Here is a 21625-nt window from a genome sequence, read left to right as displayed (position 1 = left end):
AAAACAGTGTCACAATAGCACATGATGAAGGAGTTCACCCCACTTGGGCTACGTCTCCTTGGTCCAACTTCCGATGGCTTGGCCCTCTCTATTATGCTAAAAAATGTGAATACATTAGTTTACAGTGCTCAGATAGCTATGAAACCTATTCCAGTGGCTCCAAAATTCCAAAAAAATGCATGTCTAGCCTCTTTCTGCTCTTGATTTGGTAAAAAATGGAAGAAGTTATGGCTTCCCCAAGTCTTTATGTTAATCGCACCGCAATTTCCCCAAAATCTGGGACCATCCTACAATTTCGCCTAGATTTCTGCTAACTAGGTGCCATTTCTGTCGATTTCAGGGCAAACTTGTCAGATGCTTTAAATGTTCTCTAACGCCTAAAATATGCAATTCTTTTGGCCACATGGGGGCAATGTGCCCGGGGCTAAGGCCAATGGCCCGCCCCTGCCGACTGGGCCACCGCTTTGCTCCGCTAGTGGACATGTGGGTGGCACATCCAAGGGCTGGCCCTTTCCCCTGAATGCGCAATACATAACATTTAAATAAGTGTCGCATCCATAGTTTGTGAAGAACCATTCATGTGGCGCATTGGTAGGAGGCTTGGTCTTGATGCTTGGAGGTTGCGGGTTTGACCCCCGTTATTGTTGCTCAGACCTTCACCAAAATTTTGGTGACCCTCGAGCTGCCATGTGGCAGCCCCTGGTTGGTCCACGTGGTAGCCTATGCACCACCCATCCAATAGAATTCCCCCAAATGCACCCAATAACATCATGCCACTTAGCACCACATGATTCATCGAAGGACCATTGACCAGTCAACCCTACCACGTCAGAAGACATAATCAACGTCATGTCAACAGTACAGACAGCTAACTGGGCTATCACATTTTGCAAAACATTTCCTATTTGGGAAAGTGAACAAAACATGTTTCTTGGAGCATATGAATTATGTTTCACATGAAACGAGTTGGACTAGATTTAGGATGACGAGCACTACGCGGTTGTTTAGGTTCCCCACTGATCTGAAAAATTTGAGCTAATTTTTGAGCACTGGATCATTCGTCTCCATAGGAAGCCTTTTGGATCCCAAAATATCACTTTCAATTGTCCAGCAAGTGAGGGTACAATTCCCTCACCTTTCCAATCTCAATCCATTTGGCCTTGGAAGGATTTGTTTGCTTGAGCCTCACTGGAAGCTAATCCACATTCCCTCATTTTGAAGACCTTGTCCTTCTGTTAAGAATTGTGTCTTGTTGTATTTCATTAAGGTATTCAGGAGAGAAATCCTCAATGGAAGGAATTTGGACATTTTCTCCTTAACTTTCAATCAAAGGAGGCTCATATAACCTTAAATTTTCCACATTAACAACAACATAAATTTACATATATGAAGGCAAATCCAACCTGAGGGTATTGTCACCAATCTTTCGAATGGACCATATCTGATTGGTTTCATATTTTTACCTTCTCCTTGGAGCCTCTCTTTTCTAATGTGAAGCCAAATTTCATCACCGACTTGGAACTTGTGATCTACTCGATGCTTGTGGTGCCTTGTTTTGTACTTGCCTTTGCTCTTTTCAAGCTATTCTTGCATTGTTTTATGTACCATTTGCAGTCGTTCAATGAACTCCTTGGTTTTCTCCTTGTTACCATCAATAGAAAGATCCCTCTTAGCAAGATGATACAACACATTATGATGCAAATGGTAAACAAATCCCTCTACTTGATTCCTTTGACTTAAGCTTGAATGTACATCTTGAAAGTATGTATTTTGTTTATCATAACTTTCATGCAAAACAAAATGATCCTTGAGGAAATTAATTACACAAACAATAGGCATATAAAACATATCAACAAACTTGTCACTTACACCTTTCTTATTCCTTTTGGCCATGTGGAATAGCAGAAGAAAACCCATCCAATGAAAGTGTCTTTGTCACTGCAACTTAATCACTGCACCACTGAAAATTTCTGAATCAAATGAAATGGGCTTACCATATTGCATGAGGACTATGCCCATGGCATAGTTGATTACAAGTACATGTGTTGAACTGATATTTTCTTTCAAGACATCAAATTCCTTTTTTTCTTGCCTCCCCAATGGAAGACCTTTTGCACAACTTCCAATGAATGAAAATGAGCTACAATAGAATAAAAATTAACAATTTTTTTGCTCCAACATTGTGCTACTCCCAAAAAAAATCTTATCCTGATGTCTATCTTGAGTGTTGACCAATCCATAATGGCATCAATCTTGGAGAGGTCTAACTTCAGCTCACCATCTTCAATATTATGGTCCAAGTACATCAAAGAATTTTTATCCAACTCATACTTTGACATCTTCAATAACAAATTTTATTGACTTATGACATCAAGTACTTTTCTCTCATATATGACTTGTTCATAATGAAATTTTCTGAAAATGAACATGTCATCTAAGTAGACTATCATGTCTAGAAATGGATTAAATACATCTTTCTTCATATGCATGAAAGTAGTAGGAGCATGGAAAAGACCAAAAATCATAATAGGCCATTCAAACAAACCTTGCTTGGTTTTGAATGTTGTCTTCCATATGTCTTCTTCAACAACTCTACTTTGATGATAGCCACTCCTTGAGTCCCATTTAATGATATTCAATCCATTATTCTTGGGCACCAAAACAATAGGTGCACCACATGGTGAAGGAGATGGTCAGATGATCCTTTTGTTCAACAACCCTTGCATTTGCTTTGTTATTTCTACACTTTCCCTTCTTGACATTCGGTGTATGTCAATGTTAGGAAGAAGAAAATTTTGTTGCAATGGTATTTCATGTTGGATTCTCCTCTTGAGAGGAAATCCCTTTGCTTTTTGAAACATCTCATCATCATGGTTAACTACATCAACCAAATCAGTTTTCAATTTTCAATTAAAACCATAGAGGACCATTCTGTGTATCTATAATTTTAATGAATGTGGCCCTTTAACCACATCTTCATGATTCAAAATTACTTTGAGTAGTTTAACATGCTTATATATCACTGTAGGGTATCATTCATTCACATAGGAAACAATGATCCCATACAGATGTAGCAAAAAATAAATACTTCTTGAGGAAGGGTTTTGTGGCTAGCTCGGTGATCTTCCTTTGTATCATGAAAAGGATTCCACACAAAGATAGTCAACTCCATTCATGTGTTAAATTTGTGATATGCATAGGTCGAGACGACTTCCAAAAATAATAATGTTCATATATTTGAACATATGGGTATTAGTCGGCTTCTCCCAAATTTATCCAATAGTTTAGTTGTTGAGCCAAGATTTCGTCCTTCATATCGTTGTTTGATAGAATTGATGGAATGTTGTGACAATTTTAGTTAGGTCCAAAGCATTCTAAAAAACTGATCCACTCTTCTTAATGATGCATTGGATTGATTCACCATCATTATGGATACCTTCAACATGGAAAGTACATTCTTATAGCTTGATGGACCAATAACATGGTAGAAGAGTCAGTACCCGAAACAATCCTTTGGTGAATATACATGTTAGTCAACTTAACTAAAACCTTCAAACTAGTCCATAACAATAAAAATATCGACCTAGTCTTCATTAAATTCTTAAATCAACCAGCGTACGCCTTTGTGGACAAAGTCAACCAACCAAGCAAATTGACTAGTTGTAAGTTCACCAACACATAGACCAAGTCGACCACGTCTCAATATTAATTGACTTTGCATCTATTTCGAAGCTGACTTTTTCCTTCATCCAACTAGCAATTTATTTTATATCTTGAAGTTAGTAAACATTGCAGCATTACTCGTAACATGCAGACTAGAATACTTTGCACAGACGAGGCCTGCAGGTTGTGTAATTTTTTTTCTAAACTTTATACATTCGTAATACAACAAGAGAGGATTACAATGAGAATTGGGAAAATACAATTATCAATGAACAATCACTAAAAATTCAATAATCATCTTCTTGAAAAAAAAATTGCAATTTTTTATCTTCCACGTGCTTTAACATTCATGAGAACTTTTCCACATAGCAAAATTTTTCTTGGACATATCTTCACCACTTGCATATTAATCTTCTTCACCCTTTTTTTTCTTGCAAGTTCGACCTACCCCTCATTTTCTATTGATGTCACCTAAGGAAATGAAAGAGGCAATGCCGACACATGTTGTAATCCTGGCTTACAAACACATACAAGAACATGTTACATCATAGAAACAACAAAAATGAGTTTTGAGAACGAAGCCCAATGGTCTTCGTATTCCAACATTATGCATATTTGTATATAGTAGATGTGGTTGGAGCAATTGTACTCACTCCAACCAATCAATTACTCATACATTTAACATAGTTACTGATCAAATGAAAACTTTACCAATCTGATTTTGAAAAGTGCTGATTCAAAATACAATTTTTTTTAAGCATATTTTTGACATTTTAAATTTTATTACGTATCAAGTATGAACATTTTTTTTTAAATGTTAGTGATTTTCATGCTGATTTTGAAAATTGCCAATGCAACATCAATCCTTCTTTTAATGGGCTTATTTTTTACACTTTAAATTTTATACTGTATTAAATGTGGACAATGTTTTATAAATGTTGGTGATTTTCATGGTTTTTTGAAAAGCATTATCATTTTTTTATGTGTTAAGAATGCACAATTTTTTTTTAAATGTTGATTATTTAAATATTTTTCCAGTTGTCTTATTTCTATTCTTGTTTTTTGTCCTAAGATGTTTGTTTTTTAATGGTTTTCCAAACATGTGTTTTTTGTTTTTCTTTGCAATGTTTTTTTTTAATGAAATTTTTTATTTTTTTTGCAAAGTTAAAAAAAATAATAACATAAATTTTTTGAGGTTAGGAATTTTTATATATTTATATATCATTAATTAGTACTTCAATACACATAAAATAATTGTCACTAAAAAATAATAATTTAAAAATTTGACAAAAAATACACATTTTGCATACATATATAATTAAAAAAATACATATTTCACGACCTTTTCACTAAAAATGACATGCTAAATAAAATATTTTTATGAAAAATTTGAATAAAAAAGTTTTAAAATAACAAATCTAATGAATTTTTTATAAATTTAATATTCAAATATAATACCATTTTAAGATTTTTTTTCCCAAAAAAATTATTCAAATAAGATTGTAAGTAAAAATCCCCGATTGGGGTGACGGAGGATGTAAAGCACCAAAATGGCGATGTCAGAAGAAGGACAGAGTGAGGACTGCTCATAGCAGTTCGCATGAGGGCAAGAATGAACGTGGAGAGGTATCGTCGATCGGTTAGGAGAAGTGGCATATGGAATGTCAAGGTGAAGAGAGGTGGGAAGGACGGTGATGAAGGCAGGATAGGACAACAGGGTGGTGGAAAGCGGTATGAATGGGGGAGTAAGGCAGACAGGAAGGATAGAAGGGGAGGGAGAGGAAGAAGGAGCAGGATGAGGAAGCCAAGCATTCAACCAGCGTTCAGGAAGAAAATCACCAGATAGAGGGGAGCAGGGATATGGCAAGGTCAGCCCGTGGTCGCAGAGGAAAGACAAACAATAGTCTGGGGCCCCAGGTCAGTAACACCCCTGAAAAAAGAAGGGGTCGTCGTCCAATGGACGAGACAGTTCATGAAGCGACCAAAGCATACATGAGGGACACAGACGAAGGCATCAGGAAAATAATTAGCGAGATGGAAGATAGTGTGAAGGAAGAAGATTTCGAGGAGGAGATGTAAGAGTGGCAGGATCTTGTATCAGACCCTAGCAACATGCGAGGTAGGATGTCTCAGTACAAGCAAATGATGCACTTATATTGGCTAAAGAAGCGGCTGATGTGTAAGGAAATGGAGCAAGTCTCAATGGGTATGGCTTTAATAATCAGGGACATACCTGATTACAAACGGGGTTTGCAGACTATTCAATTTCAACTCTGCAAAGAAGATATGTGACTGGATCGCATAAAGAGACACATCCCCAGTATAGTGGACAGGACACCAGCGCATGGCGCCTCAATAGCGGACCCAACAGTGGTCGAACTAGACCAGGATGAACCGGATGAGTAGACTGATCTTATGTTCTCAGGACATTATTGTTTTTTTAGCGGCAAGTTTCCTTATATATTTGCATGTTTATGGGAACAGTAGATAAAAACTGTATTTTCAATAGTTCCGTTTACATAGCATGGTTAGAAAGACTTCAAACTTATCAATTTCGGATGGCATATGTTATGTATAGGTGGCCAAAAAGCTTGGTTTCCCACTGGGCAAGTTGAGGCCACCTATGGACAATAAGTGTATTCAGCTTATTTGTTATAAATAAAAAAGTATCCACCGAAACTTACAAAAAAAATAAAATTAAGTAAAAAAAAAAAAAAAGAGGTTAAAAAATAAAATAAAGCATATCAATTAAGAAAAAAGGTACTCACAAATAAAAATTAGAAACATTAAAAAAAAAATCAATTAAATTTTAAAAAAATGAAAATAAAAAAGAATAAAAGCATTAAAAACCCTAAAAAAAAAAATCTTTAAAATAAAAAAAATAAAATTAAAAATTAAAAAAAAAAACATCTAAATTTTTTTAATATATATATATATATATATATATATATATATATATATATATATATATATATATATATAAAATCGATGCCCTGGCTCTTGGCAGGGCAAGGTCGATTCCAGGAATTGACCTTGCCCTACCCAAGGTCCATGGGGCCTCAGGCCTTTGGCTCGTGAGGGTTAATTCCCGAAATCTATCCTTGCCCATCCAGGGCCTGCGGGGCCTCGGGTCTGGGCAAGCCCAGTCAAATTGGTATGACATTCCCAGAGCTGACGAGGCTTCATTTAAAAAACAAAATTCCTAATAATTTTAATTGTTTTCAATATTCTTTTTTAAATTATTTCTTTTAATTTTTTAATTATTTTTGTTGTTTTTCTGTAATATTTTTTTTTGTTTGTTTGTTTTCTACATTTTAATTATCCAATCATATTAATTTTTTTATTTTTTTTCTCTTTTTCTTGCGTTAATTTTTTAAAAATTTTCTTAAATTATGTTTGTTTTCAAATATTATATATATATATATATATATATATATATATATATATATATATATATATATATATATATAGATATATATAGATATATATATATATATATATATATATATATATATATATATATATATAATATGGTTTTTTTCATTATTAATAATTTTTTTGTTTTTGATTTTTTAATCATCTTTTTTTATTTATTTTTATGTTTTAATATATATTTTTATTTACTTGTTATTATTTTTTTCAATGTTTTAATTTTTGTTTTCTTTTGTATATATATATATATTGCTCTATAGGGTCTGTGTCAATAATTTACTAGCAACCCAAACCCATTATGTGTCAATTTGATATTTTATTTTAAAGTTTTCGTTATAATGGATCAAGTATGTCCCCACAACGTGTCAATGTTATGATTGGTCTTCAAGTTTTCCTTACAGTGGGCTGAGTTCGCCTACATTGTGTGTCAATTTGATGGTTGATTTTTAAATTTTTGTTGCAATGTGTCAAGTTCTCTTAGGCTAAGATTTTAAAATCATTATACCTTTAGCATTTAAAAGAGAAATTACTTTTGGTATAATGACTCTTTCTTTTAGGTGTTCATTTTGAACTTTTTTTAGTCATAAATTTTTTCCATAATGTCATGGTTGAAATATGTTGAAAACTTAAGGTTTTTTGTAGCCATGATCTTTTTTTTAATTCCATTGTTGAAAAATTCTGAAAATTTAAAGGCTTTTATAATTCATGATATTTTATCTTTAATGCTATGGTCGAAAACGGTTATAAGTATTTTTTCTTTAACACCATGGCTGAAAATCGCTGGAATTTTAAGGCTTTTCATAGGCATGATATTTTATCTTTAATGTCATGCTTAAAAATTGTTAAAATTTTAAGGCTTTTAAGAGACATGATATTTGATCTTTAATGTCATCCCTGAAAATCATTGGAATTTTAAGACTTTTCAGAGTTGTGATATTTTATTTTTAGTGCCATGCTTGAAAATCATTGGAATTTTAATGTTTCTCGGAGTCGTGATATTTTATCTTTAACATAATTATTAAAAAATATTGAAAATTTACATAAAAAAAAATATGTTATTCAAGTATCAACACTTTTCATTTTCAGGGTGTTTTTTCACAAAAAAATGGGCTTTTATTGGTTTTTACTTCCATTTTTAAAAAATATTGAAAATTTACCTTGAAAAAAATAAAGAATTATTCGAGCATAAACATTTTTTGTTTTCAGGTTGTTTTTCCTGTTTTTTTTTGCTATTTGGTTAGAGTTCTTGTTTTCAGGTAATAGTTCTCATTTGATCGATAACTTTGTTATTTACCTTTTATCATTTATTACATATATTTACTCATATAAGTATGATTATTTACATAAGCATAAGAGGGTTCTACAACAACAAGATTACACGGAGGGTGGTGTACATGCCAATCTTTTGTTTAACACTCCAAAGTGTTTCCTCTATTTCTTAGTTAGACTCCATTTATTAAGCCTCAATCTGAAATGGAGGGAGGGAATCAAAAGTAAATTTTGTCATCATATGCATTGATTCTTTATTATATCTTATTCTCTATCCTTTCTAGTGTTCCCAAGTCATTAAAGGTCCCTTAGGCACATTCTACTTCAACCAAGGTCGCTTTCTCCACCCCTATTTATATATCTCCACCTATCATAGTGATATCAATATTTGTTTTATTCCTCTACCATACCTTTTGTTTCAAAAGCAAGGAGGGGCCATGGTCATAGTAGTTGATCCCTCCGCCACCTTATTGATTTGAAGTGACCTAAACCAAATCATATATGCACAACAAAGACCAAGCCTTCAATGAAGGAAAACAGATAAAATAACACTAGAGTATAATATGTTTATACCATTACAAATAGTTTCAATAGATATTGAAGAACTTGTTAAATAATTATTGCTAAAAGTATGTGAATTGGTGAGAAGAGGTATGTGTGGAATCTTGGTGTGTTTCCTTCCTTAATAAAATAACTTATAGAAGTGCAGTTGATGTCCAAGTTATTCCCATATAAATTTTAAAACCTCTCCCCGAATTGTACTATCAAAGGTCAAGTGCGAAACAACAATCTTTGATCATCTTGGTAAACATGATCTCAAAATGGATTTGGAATGGAATTTGAAGTAATAGGAAATTAATCCACACCTATAAATGGATTTGTTTCCTTCACTTGGTTGAATGGACGAGTTGTAAATGGAACTGGATATGGTAGTAGCTAAGACGTTGTTGCCTTCATTGCTCCATGCTCTGTTGTTGGTGATATTGATGCCATTGTCCTAACATATTTACCTCAAAATCCTCCTTTTTATGCATTCATGGTTCTAATGCCTTCTAATAAAATATGTAGTGGTCATGGTAGATATCTATGCATGTAGTGAATGGGAAATGCAAATGCATTGTATTGTAGACAATGGAAGAGATCAAAATTGAGCTTGCTTATCTTATGACTAGAACACTCAAATAATTAAGTGAATCCCAATGTCTAGTGGTATCTGTGCATTGCCTAGGAAAATGTATGACATGGGTGTAACGACGGCCTATTGCAAGTGGAGAATGAGAGATTGATAGAGGGTGATCCCAACGTGGATGTGTTGTTTTCTCAAAAACATATTCAACACATTGTTTGAAAAACTAACAGTAAGAAACAATTTTTTAGTTTGAATACAAAATCATGGCCATGTTTCTCTACAAATGAGACATTTCTCTGTTTTTTCATCAAATGTGCCATGATTTTGAATTCAAGCTAAGAGAAATGTTTTTATTGCTAATTGGCATTGTCGTGTCTCTATTTTACCCCACTGCTTTATAACACGATAATGTATGGTGTAAACATGCTAGATTCCTTTTCATGGCACATAAAAGAAATGTGTTCTCCTAGACATACAATTTTTATGCTAATTTGTTTCTCAAAGTTTCATTTCTACTCCCAATGTCAAATGCCTTATCTTTCTTGGAAGACACAATGTTGTTGGGTGGATTTACCATAACTGTGATTGTCAATGTTTTTAAATTTAAAATGAAAAGAAAATAAACAATATTAGGTAGGGATGGTAATTGTTTCCCTTGATCACAAGATTCATGGTGATGGCATCAGTTCTCGTACAATCTTTCGTGAGACCATCATTAGATCCCTTCACTCTCTCAATAATTTTAGGGACTCTACAATTCTTCCTAGAGTGCCCTTTTTTTCCACATTTCAACATTTATTTATGAATTTTTTGGAGATTTAACTCTTTCACTTGAGAACTTATTTTTTATTTCTAATCAATGAACATCCTCTTACAGATAAAATGTTTGTGCTCTAACTTTTCATGTTTTTCGGCCTCATCTCCTCTAACAATAAGGATGAGAATATATCATCAAAGCTTAAAGTAGTTGAATTACTCATATGACTACAACCCAACTATCCTACAAGTCTATTAAAGAGAATAGTAAATTGATACTCTTACCTTCATAAAAAATATTAAGATCAACAAAAGATAATTGGCTTACCATGATATTGAAGTCATTTGGCTGCTACATCACCACATCTCCATCATTGATCCTTAGGTTGTAACAACTTCTTCCATAAGAAAAGTTTGTTTACTAGGAACTTAGATTAATTCAAAGCCTCTAACTTATCCCATCATGCCTTGGCTATAGCTTCTCTTGAAACTTTTAGTAATGTTAAATTTGTGAGACACAACAAGATTGTGTTGTTCACCTTCCATATAATTTTGTCCAATATGTTGTTGACGTTCCCATGGTGAATTACTTGGATCCACAACAAGCCATTGATCTTTTTCTACCAAAATATCTTCCATCTTGATTTCAAATAGCTCAAAATGTTTCCCATTAAAATTTTTAATCTCTATTTTCAAAATACTTGCCACTTTTTTCAAGCACTAGAATCACAACCATAGAGCTTCCACTACAATAAGGTTTATCAAAAACCTAATATAATTGGACGTTTATCCATAAAGTCGCCCCCCCTAAACCCAATAGTTTCTTTGATACCAAATGTAAGTTTAAAACCTTTTACAACAATGTAATGCACACAAAAATTCTCAATAACCATAAAGTTAAATGATGAAAAACACACAATACATAGAGATTTACTTTGTGAACCCAAACTGAAAGAACCGACAAACTAGTTAGAGCTACACCTTTAAATTGTACTATCATTCAAATTTATTGTTTATAGTATGATAGGATCTTTGTAGCATCCAAAATCCCCAATCCATTGACCTAGATCAGATTACAACCTTAGTACTTTAACTAGATTTAGGAAACCATGGAATGAAACATCACATGCCACAAAACCACCAAAAGAAAAACCTTGTGTCAAAAACTACTACAAACAAGCACAAAAAACTACCCTACAGCCTCCTAAGATAGGGGGTCTTACCACCCCCCAGTGACCCTCTTGTTGTACTTAACACATGTGAATCACACACGAGGCTAGTTGTTGAAAGAATATAAGACATACCCAATAGCCAATACTTCTTAAAACATTCAAAATCCGAGTTATACATGTCTATACAACATCCTCACTACATGTCCCAATAAAATGTGAAAGCATAATGACTTTCATTGAATTTTCATACTCCAACTACCAACTAACCATAATACATCGATAGGCTTACAAGACCAAATTAACCAAATCAACAAAATACTAGATTTATTTATTAATTACAAATAACACAAATAACATTTTATTAATCACAATAATATGTAATCACAACCTTTTATAACAAAAACTATTCTCAAATCCTATCCACATAAATCAAGTTTGTTACTAAAATAATATATCATCTACCATTCCTATGCAATATAAAATGCCTCTAAACTTAATTATCATTGATATTATTAATATAAATATTATCTTTAATAATATTATTATTAGTTATATTTATATTAATAATATTATTATGAATTATAATCAAATTACAACAATATTAAAATAATAAAAACATTGTTATTGATATTTATAGTAAAGTTTTTTGTATTATTAAATTGTTTACTAAATCATTTTCTTATTATTTTATTTGTTTTTACTTTTATATTTTTAATTTTTATTTATATTGCTTTATTTTTTAATTATATTTATTATTAATGGTTTGGTATTTATAGTTATTTCTTTCTTGGTATCTATCTCTAGGACTTTGTTGGTTGAAAATTGGTTCTTTTCGTTTTATCATTTTATTTGCTTTCTTTTTTATATTTGTAATTTTTATTTATGGTTTTGTATTATATTTATTATTAATGGTTTGGTATTTATAGTTATTTCTTTTTTGGTATCTATCTCTAGAACTTTGTGTGTTGAAAATTGGTTCTTTTCATTTTATCTTTACAAGTCTGTATTTTGAAGACAAATTTGTTGTGTGAATATGAAACGACGACCATGAAAATATAACCCTGTATATTCAAACGGAGTTTGAAAATTAAATATTTTTTTAATTAAATTTAATCAATAAAATGTTGTTATATTAGTTTAAATAAACAGTTAATTTAATACTATATTTTATTGTCATCCCTCATCTAAGTAGCTGGAGGAGTTGCCCAAAAATTTATGAAAATTCCGGTCATATTTAGAGAAAATCCGGTAAGGATTTTTATAAATCCAAGTTATAGTTGTTAAACTTTAAAATTTTAGGTGTCTTAGACGTTTTTGATAGTGTTGAATCCATTTCCACCATCAAAAACACTATTCAAACACTGCCTCTACAAGATTTTTTGAAACTTTTTTGTCCGGACTCCCCTTCTTAAATTAACTATCATACCTCACCAAAAAAGCACATAGATGCCACTTCTTAAATTAACGATCATCCCTCATCAAAAAAGCACATAGATGCCACTTCTTAAATTAACGATCACAGGGCATGGATTTTATCTGTAGGCGTAGGGATGAGCCAACCAACCATGTTACTTATTACTTTTAACTGCAGAGATGAACCGTGTTCAATTTCAATTACTACGGGTGCCAACCAACCATTATTTATATGGATATTCATCCTCAGGGAGTAAGTGGAGTCCCAAGAAAGCAGATCAGTCATTAGTTCTTGTTCAATCTTGTGTTGGCGATTAGTGTGAGAATGGAGGAATTTAGGATTCGATGCAGCCATCTCATTCTGATCATGATTGGAATGTTCTTTCTTCTCGCAACTCCTACATTTGAGGAAATAGGGCAAACCAATGCATCAGGCAATAAGCACACTGTAGGTTCTAGGCTCAAACTTTATGGATAATGAATTAAGTTGAGATAGTAAATTGGCATTCAGAAGGCATAAACTAGGTATGGCTACTAAAATTGGTCACATAAATCAAAACTTGTAGTAAAAGATGATGAAAGCATCAAAATTGGGGATTCTTGGTGCAAAAAAGCTAACGAGAAATAGAGTAATATAAGCACATCATAACCCCAAAGCTCAGAATTTATAGACAATGAATTAAGCTAAAATGGTAAATGAGAAATTGGGAGGTAGAAACTAGGTATGGCTACTAAAAATCCTCGAAAATTATAAAATATCACGGAAGCTGGACAATTTCATTCACTAAAACCATTTCTTCATTTCAATGCAAAAATGAAGCCTCCAACCTAAATAAAAACAACTGAAAGTTATAAAACTAAAAGTAAAATTCTAATTGCGAAAGAAAAAGCCTCTCAAAATGGTGAAACTTGAGCCCTGAGCTCTAAACAATAGACAATGTAAATGCTTAACAAGTAGCCAAAGTTACAATGTTTCCAGAAAAGTATGCAATTTGGGATTTGACATGTTTTCCCTATCATACCATTGCATGGACTCGCAAACATTTTTATCTATGTGGCTAGTAATATCTTTGTGCCCAGAGGTAATATTTGTATGTTGAAGAGCCCATATGTGGAGGTGCAGAGGTGTTGAGGAAGAAACAAGGGGTGGGGCCTCCTCCGCACTCCACACACATAGCTATATGAATTATATAAAATAGACTAATTATAATAATATTCATATGATGTAAAATATAGTAATATTTTTGTGTATGAACGAGCCCATGTGTGGAGGTAGTATTTGTGTGTGTCGAAGAGCCCATGTGCGGAGATGCAGAGTTTGGACGTAAAAATGAGAGGATGGGGCCTTGTCCGTAACACTGGCCCTTTAAGAAAAGGCTTGTATCAGATCTCAAACTCAAATGGTATTCTTTGAGAATTATTAAAATATACAATCATATCTTCAACAATAATAACAATAGAAGCAAGCTTGATGTGATGAGAATTGTGTTTGATTCTAGTAGTAGAAACATGGAGAATTCCCATCCCTCTTTCAGAGTTGATCAACGTGTGAACACTTGGAATTTGGTGGTCCATACTTTATTTAGGGTTTCATGAATGAGACTAAGGACTAAACAAACGAGAAGCCCCGAACACAAAGATGGCCCACAATAGATTTTTGGCAGTTTGGGGTTATTTACAATCGTACAATGTACACCAAAAATTGTATTTTTTCCATAGTGGAATGGTGTTAATGGATGATGATTCAGGGGCCCATTAGATCACGTAAGGTGACTTCTCCCATTAGTAATTAGGCCTTCATTAGAAAGCAATTAATTATTGAGAAATAAATAACTATTCTAGAAACTTAAATAATGCTACTTTATGTGACTTCAGACAACTTGCTTTTATGAGAGGAGAAAGTATAGGATTTTTAATCAAGGTAAACATAGGCTTGAAGGTTATAATTAATAATTGTGGTCAATGATAAAAAAATATCACACATATATGAAATTTACAATTTTTTCTCCAGGAAGTGATAAAATTGTAAGGAGAGTCAAACCATGGAGAATTATCCTCCCTCTTTCAGAGTTGATCCACTTGTGAACACTTGGAATTCAGGGGTTTATCCTTTGTTTGGGTTTTCCTTAATGATACTCAAGACTTGAACAAACAAGAAGCCCCGAACACCTATTAATGTTTCTTAGGGTTGTATTGTTTTTTGTTTTGATAATTACATTTCTTCATTAACACAATAAGTTGACCCCATAACATTCTAACATTATTTAGATATACATCATTATAAAGAAACATATGTAACTATATACAAATAACAATAACATCATCATCAATGTAGTGAGACATAAATGAAAAAAAGGATAAAAGCACACACACATAGAAACACCAGGATTTCTTGGAAACCAAGGAAAAACCCACTATGGGGAAACCCTTGCAAATTCTTCTTCTTATATATTTTCATCAAATGATTCAGCAACAGAGAGTAAAATAATCCATATCTTCATCTATGAAACTAACCAACAAAAACAACTACAACATCCATGGAATAAACCCAACAAATATTATACTAAAAATACTGAATCTAAAGTCTATATTGAACTGTCAATGACTACAATCAACTTCTAAACCCTGCGGTCACTGAGAAAAATCTTCAGACAACTGAGATTGCATCTTTTAGTTCCTGGTCGCATGAAGGAGGAGTCATTCGAGCGACTATGGCTACTTGGTCGCTCTCTGAAGCTCTGGAAGTGAGCGACCATGGTTGGATCTACACAGATCTATCCCTGACCTTCGTTTGCACCCTTCAAGGTGTTATGCGAGTAACTATAGCAGTCCATTTGCACCCTTGATTTTAGCGAGTGAGCGACTAGGGTTGGATCTGGTTTGTGGCGAACGAGTGACTGTGTCTAAGAAAACCTTAACTCTTTGTTACATGCACAGTGAGTTTTTCGTGCAACTAGAAGGCTCCAATCACACACATGAGCCTATGTGAGAGAAACTTTGGTCAAGACCCTTCTGTGTTGTGCTCGTGACTATGGCAAAAAACCCTAGATTTGAAATGTGAGCTTCAGACCCAACAATTTCACCTTAGAACAAACCTATTCCTCCGTGGACGAGCCACAGACCTGTGTGAGCCAGAAATCAAGATAAAATAGTGTCTCGTGATTGTGTGCAAATGAGGTAAATGTCACTTCTATTTATAGCCTTCCAAGAGGATCCACTTTTCTTTAGGGTCGACCTTATCAAATATGCGCATGTGGGGTTTTATTTATAAATACACTTTCCCTTATCTGATTTGAGTGATCTTTAGGTTGATTTTCATCCTCATGGAAAGAGGAATTTAATGCAATTATTATCTCCAATAAAATGAGTTGTCCAAAGTGGAATTTGACCGCAGTTTCATATTTTAAAAACTCCCTCTCAACTAGGGAGAATTCCACTTGTCAATATATGTCCATTGATCAATATCCCATCCTAACATCATATGCTATCTATTCTCAAGTAACATCGCATATCGTCACTGGTCATATTAACTCGTCTCTTTCTCATTCCTGTTTATCTCTTGATTGTTCCTTCTCATATGTTGAACATTCTCGAATCTAAAAGAAGAATAATTTGTCATCGGAGGGGAGCATAAGCTACCACCCTTTATTCATTGGACTACTACCGAAAATCTCTACCAACGAGCTATTACCTGGAATATTGGCAGGGAGTTAGATCTACGACCTGCATCATCATCAAAGAGCATATCATTAGGAAGCACATCTCGACCCAAAATCTCATGGAGGAGTTATACATCTATAACCCCATATTGATCAATATAATATCCAAAAATACATGGGAGCCCATCTCAACCCTGGTATCATATCCGCGAGCTCATTCTCAGCTTGTAACCACATAGGGTTATCTTAACCCAATCCTATTTCCTACTGATTTTGCCATCGATGAATCTAAGTAGTCATTTGATAGAACACCTGCATCATAATCGACTCGGGTTGTACACCCCAAGTACACTCTCAACCCGTTGGCCAAATGGATAGCGATATTCCCAACAAGCCTTGCTTGTGGGTATGACGCCAATTGTAGTATACTATGCATAGACCAAATAAGGGAGAAACATATCCAACCATATAAAGATAAGGGAGAAACATCTCCAACCCTATGGGTAACATATAGGGGTGACACTGTATTGTCCAGAGTTCCCTCAACCCTAGGAGCCCTCTATCTTAATTCCACACCGTGGGAGTTCAAACATCGGAGGAAGAGTTGGCTTAGTGTCCTCAATCAATGACACTCTCATCATACTCATATCTGGAATCAACTTGATCATCATGTAGAAATGGAAGTTGTCTCCTATTCATTCAAGGCATCAAGTCAAATATCATGTTAGAACATCAATAATCATATAAATCACAAAAGGATACCATATTCATCCTCGCTCTCAAGGTATTCTCTCAATCCCAACTGTAAATTGGATTCTCTACTAATCGGTTCCCACTCTGTCTCATCACAATATATCCACGTCATATCCAGAATTGTTAAGATGGTTATTTAAGGAGCTTCTTCATCCTACCTCACAGCTAGCCATGCTAGCAATATTGTACTCAACCCCAGTCATGTTATGGACCTCTCATCCAAGATATCACGGAAAATTTCATACTAAAGTGGCATCCAAATGTGCTCATCAATAATAATCCCAATCATCATCAGTACATTCATGCAACCACATATTGTAAGATGAATATCTCAGATCAAAATTGATCGTCTTATGCAAGTATCTCAAAGGGTGCTTGGTGGAAACTCAATGTTTACGAAGCAGCGCAATTGACTCAGGTTCTATGCACATCATATATATATATATATATATATATGGCAGATGTTCAAAACCAAACATCAATGCTTCAATCAACTGTTGGTTTCCAAGTTGTGTTGAACAAGATTTCTCCACAACATCTTGAAATTCAATCGGAGTGTCCAAGGATTTACATTTCCACTTTCCAAAACTTATTCAATAGATTCTCAATATATATTATATTTTCCCAACTTCATAAATCAATTCATCATGCCATGATTCATCATTTCATAAGTCATCTCCCTCTTACTTGGACCATCAGAGGCTCATTACCTGACAATATTATATTATTAGTATATAAAGCAAAAAAGAAAATCAAATTCATACCTTGGAACACTTCTGAAGTAGAGGTTTGGATCAACACATCATCCTTATTTCATCAGATAACTACTCAAATATGGACATATCAGGATCAAGGAGCTTGCTTCATATAATTCTCTCTGCAAACATAACACTTTTCCAAACCAATATGCTCAACCTTAAATCAATATTGTATAGTCAAATAAACTAAGTAAACTTATTTAAGTTTACATGTCAGATAACAACTAATATCAAAGTCATTAATATCACAATATCAATTGTTTAGACCAGGTGACAGGTAGAGCTTTCATCAAGTCATGACATCATCTATTGGCATGCAAACAAGTTGTCATGTATTGCCTAATATCAATCCAAACTTCATCAATTCATTCTCATGATCATAATACAAGTCATTTCTATCACTAGATGCAGATATATACACCAAGGATAAGTCATGCGCGTTCCATCTTCATATTGAACCACAATTAGCAATACTTCAACCATTGTGCTAGGAGCAAGGATGCCAATACAAAACCATCCATATAAGTCATTATAAGTCACTATCCTCATATATCATTTTTATCAAGGAAAATCATCAATCGTCAAATTAAATCATTATTCATCACGTCAAATCCAAATTTGTTATCTAAATATATCTATAGTCCAAAACATATCTCAATCATTAAGTCAAATTTCTAAGTCATTATGTTAAAACTCCAAACACTACTCATATATATCACCTAAAACATGTCAAACTCTTGTAGCAAAAACTTTGATCATAATGACACATCTATATGCATATTTTAGTCATGTACAAAAACAAGTTCAGTCTTCATGTTCATATTATATCAAACATTCAAACTTTCGAGCTCACAGATCTACCTAATGTCTGCTCCACATCTGTAGGACTAAGATCCTTCAGGTGAACATCTGATTTCAAGAACAAAACTTCATTTTTGTGTCTTGTAGGCATATTTTCACCCATAGGCCTTCCTCTATGCATTTGGGAGATTACAGGCACACTCTTCAAGATTTTATATGTGTGACTATGGCTTACTAACTGCCAAACCCTAGCTCAGAACTGACTCAGTGCCTCGGTTTCACCCTTGAGCTTGCAACCGTGCGGATGGGAGGCTATAATCACACCTGTGGGATTTCTTCAGTGCGACTGAGGCTTAGAGTGAGATACAACAATCTCACCTCAGATCAGACCTTTGTTGTAGGTCATCAATGTCAGATATTTGAATATCCATGCCCATAAATCATATTTGAACAATAAAGAGTATATGAAAAAAATGAAAATAGGATAAGGGATCTTATAGGGAGGTTCTCCCTCTAAATGGGAATCCATTTTAGTCATATTTATTCATGTCATCAACCTATCTATAATATTTCCATGCATCAGTAGATCTGTTAGATCATAAATTCAAATATATATCCATCATGGTCATAACATGCTAACTTCAAATACTACATCATCACATCATCACATCAATCTTTCATCAAGGGTTATAGTCACATGATAGGGGCAGCTGACAGATGTGACATTACACTTCAAATATCATGAACACAATATCACTTCTATCCATTGAATCCATCAAGTTAGGGCATTCAATATATGACGTCTTTACTAATCACATCAAAACATAACCACATTTAATAAAAGATCTAGAATACCAATCTCATAGTTATACTTCTATCATCATGGTTATGATGTTTATCATTATCAATAGTATTAAGTCAAGTCATTCAATAAAACTTTACCAAAACAACAATATTTTCAACCCCTTTTCCACACTTTCATCATGCTCATTGCAAGCATTATCAATAATGTCATGTATAAGAATAAATGAGTTAACCTTCTATGTGAAATCCATCATGTCTTATAATGAAAGATGCATGCCAAGTATCAAGTTATCATTTATTAGAATCAAGGTGCTAATCTCTTCACGGGATCGAGATATCCAAAACAATCGATGTTAGCCAAACATCAAGTATACCAATATATCAAGGATCAATATTAAGTAGCCTCATAGAATTTAAGAAGTTACTCATTATCAAAATGTTCAATATAAGGTGCACCATTTCACTATAAGAAACATGTATCCAAAGCACTTTCATATGTATGCAAGAATTGTAAATGAAACATTCATCATACCTTAGGGCTTACATTTCAATTTAACATTATATATAAAACATAACATAATATATCATGCATACCTTGTAGTATTCAAATACATGTGCACCTTCTTATTTTATATAGTCATCTTGTAGCACATTGTCACATTTTCATCAGGTGCCTCTTTACCTTTTCCAGCTCTAGCTTTTCTTTCCTGCACCTCAAATGACCCTCAAGAAGGATCCTCTTGTTACATCTCATCAAGGAGGTTAGGAACATCAAAATACTAAAATATACATACATCAAGTATAAGTAATGATCAAAACAATAATCAGATCCATAACTCGAAACAAAAGTAAAAACATAAAAGAGCATCATAAGTTAAGAAATACATATCTTCAACGAGAGGTGATCCTCTCCCTCTTGAACCAACCATCATTGTCCATTTTCCACATAACAATGCTTCCTTAAATCAACTTTATCAACAACTAGGCCTACTAGACACTATCCCATCTAGGGCTTCATCAAATCTCACACAAGTGCTTAAGCATCTTCACATTGATCATTCTAGGTTTCATATCTCAAATCTTTCCCATAAACTGGGGTTTCTCTCAAACCCTAACCTCATAATATCCATCAATCCCTAATACACAAAGTTCCTAAGTTTTTCTTCAGCCCTAGAATTCTTTTATGTCTCCTCCATCTTCTCTTTCTACCATCAAATGTTTCTCCATGGGGATGATCGTCATGACTTTTCTTCAGCCCAACTCTAATACCATGTTAATTTTTCTTAGGGTTGTATTGTTCTTTTCCTCGATAATTGTATTTATTTATTAACACATTAATTTCACCCCATAACATCATAACATTATTAAGATATACATCATTATTAAGCAGCATAGGAAACTTTGTAGAAAGAGAAATAACATCATCATCAATGGAACAAAACATAAAGGAACAACAGAAGAAAATCATGCACACATAGAGACACCATGATTGGTCGGAGATGAGGGAAAAACCCACAATGGGGAAAACCCTTGAAAAATCTTCTTCTTATGGATTGTCATCAAATGATTCAGCAAAAGAGAGTACAATGATCCATATCTTCATCTATGAAAATACCCAGAAAAAATAACTACAACATCCGTGGAATAAACCTGACAAAGATTATAGTCAAAATACTGATTCTGAAGTGTGTACTGAAATGTCACTGACTGTAGTCAATTGTCGAACCTTGTGACTAAGGAGTGAAATATTCGTTATGATGTTTGTACTAAATTGTCACTGACTGCAGTCAATTGTCAAATTGTGTGGTCGCTGAGATAAATGTTTGGACAATTGAGATTTCATCTTTTAGTTCCCGATCACATGGAGAACGAGTCATCCAAGCTACTATAGCTGCTTGGTTTCTCTCTAAAGCTCTACAAGTGAACGACTATGGTCAGATCTACCCAAATTTGTCACTAAGTTTCGGTCGCACCCTTCAAGATGTTTTGCTAGTGACTATAGCAGTCCAGTCACAC

The sequence above is a fragment of the Pinus tabuliformis genome, chromosome Q (assembly GCF_031772625.1).
Source record: "Pinus tabuliformis cultivar Carrire ecotype Pingquan chromosome Q, CPIR1, whole genome shotgun sequence".
NCBI classification, from domain to species: domain Eukaryota; kingdom Viridiplantae; phylum Streptophyta; class Pinopsida; order Pinales; family Pinaceae; genus Pinus; species Pinus tabuliformis.
Note: the sequence above shows the minus strand (reverse complement) of the source record.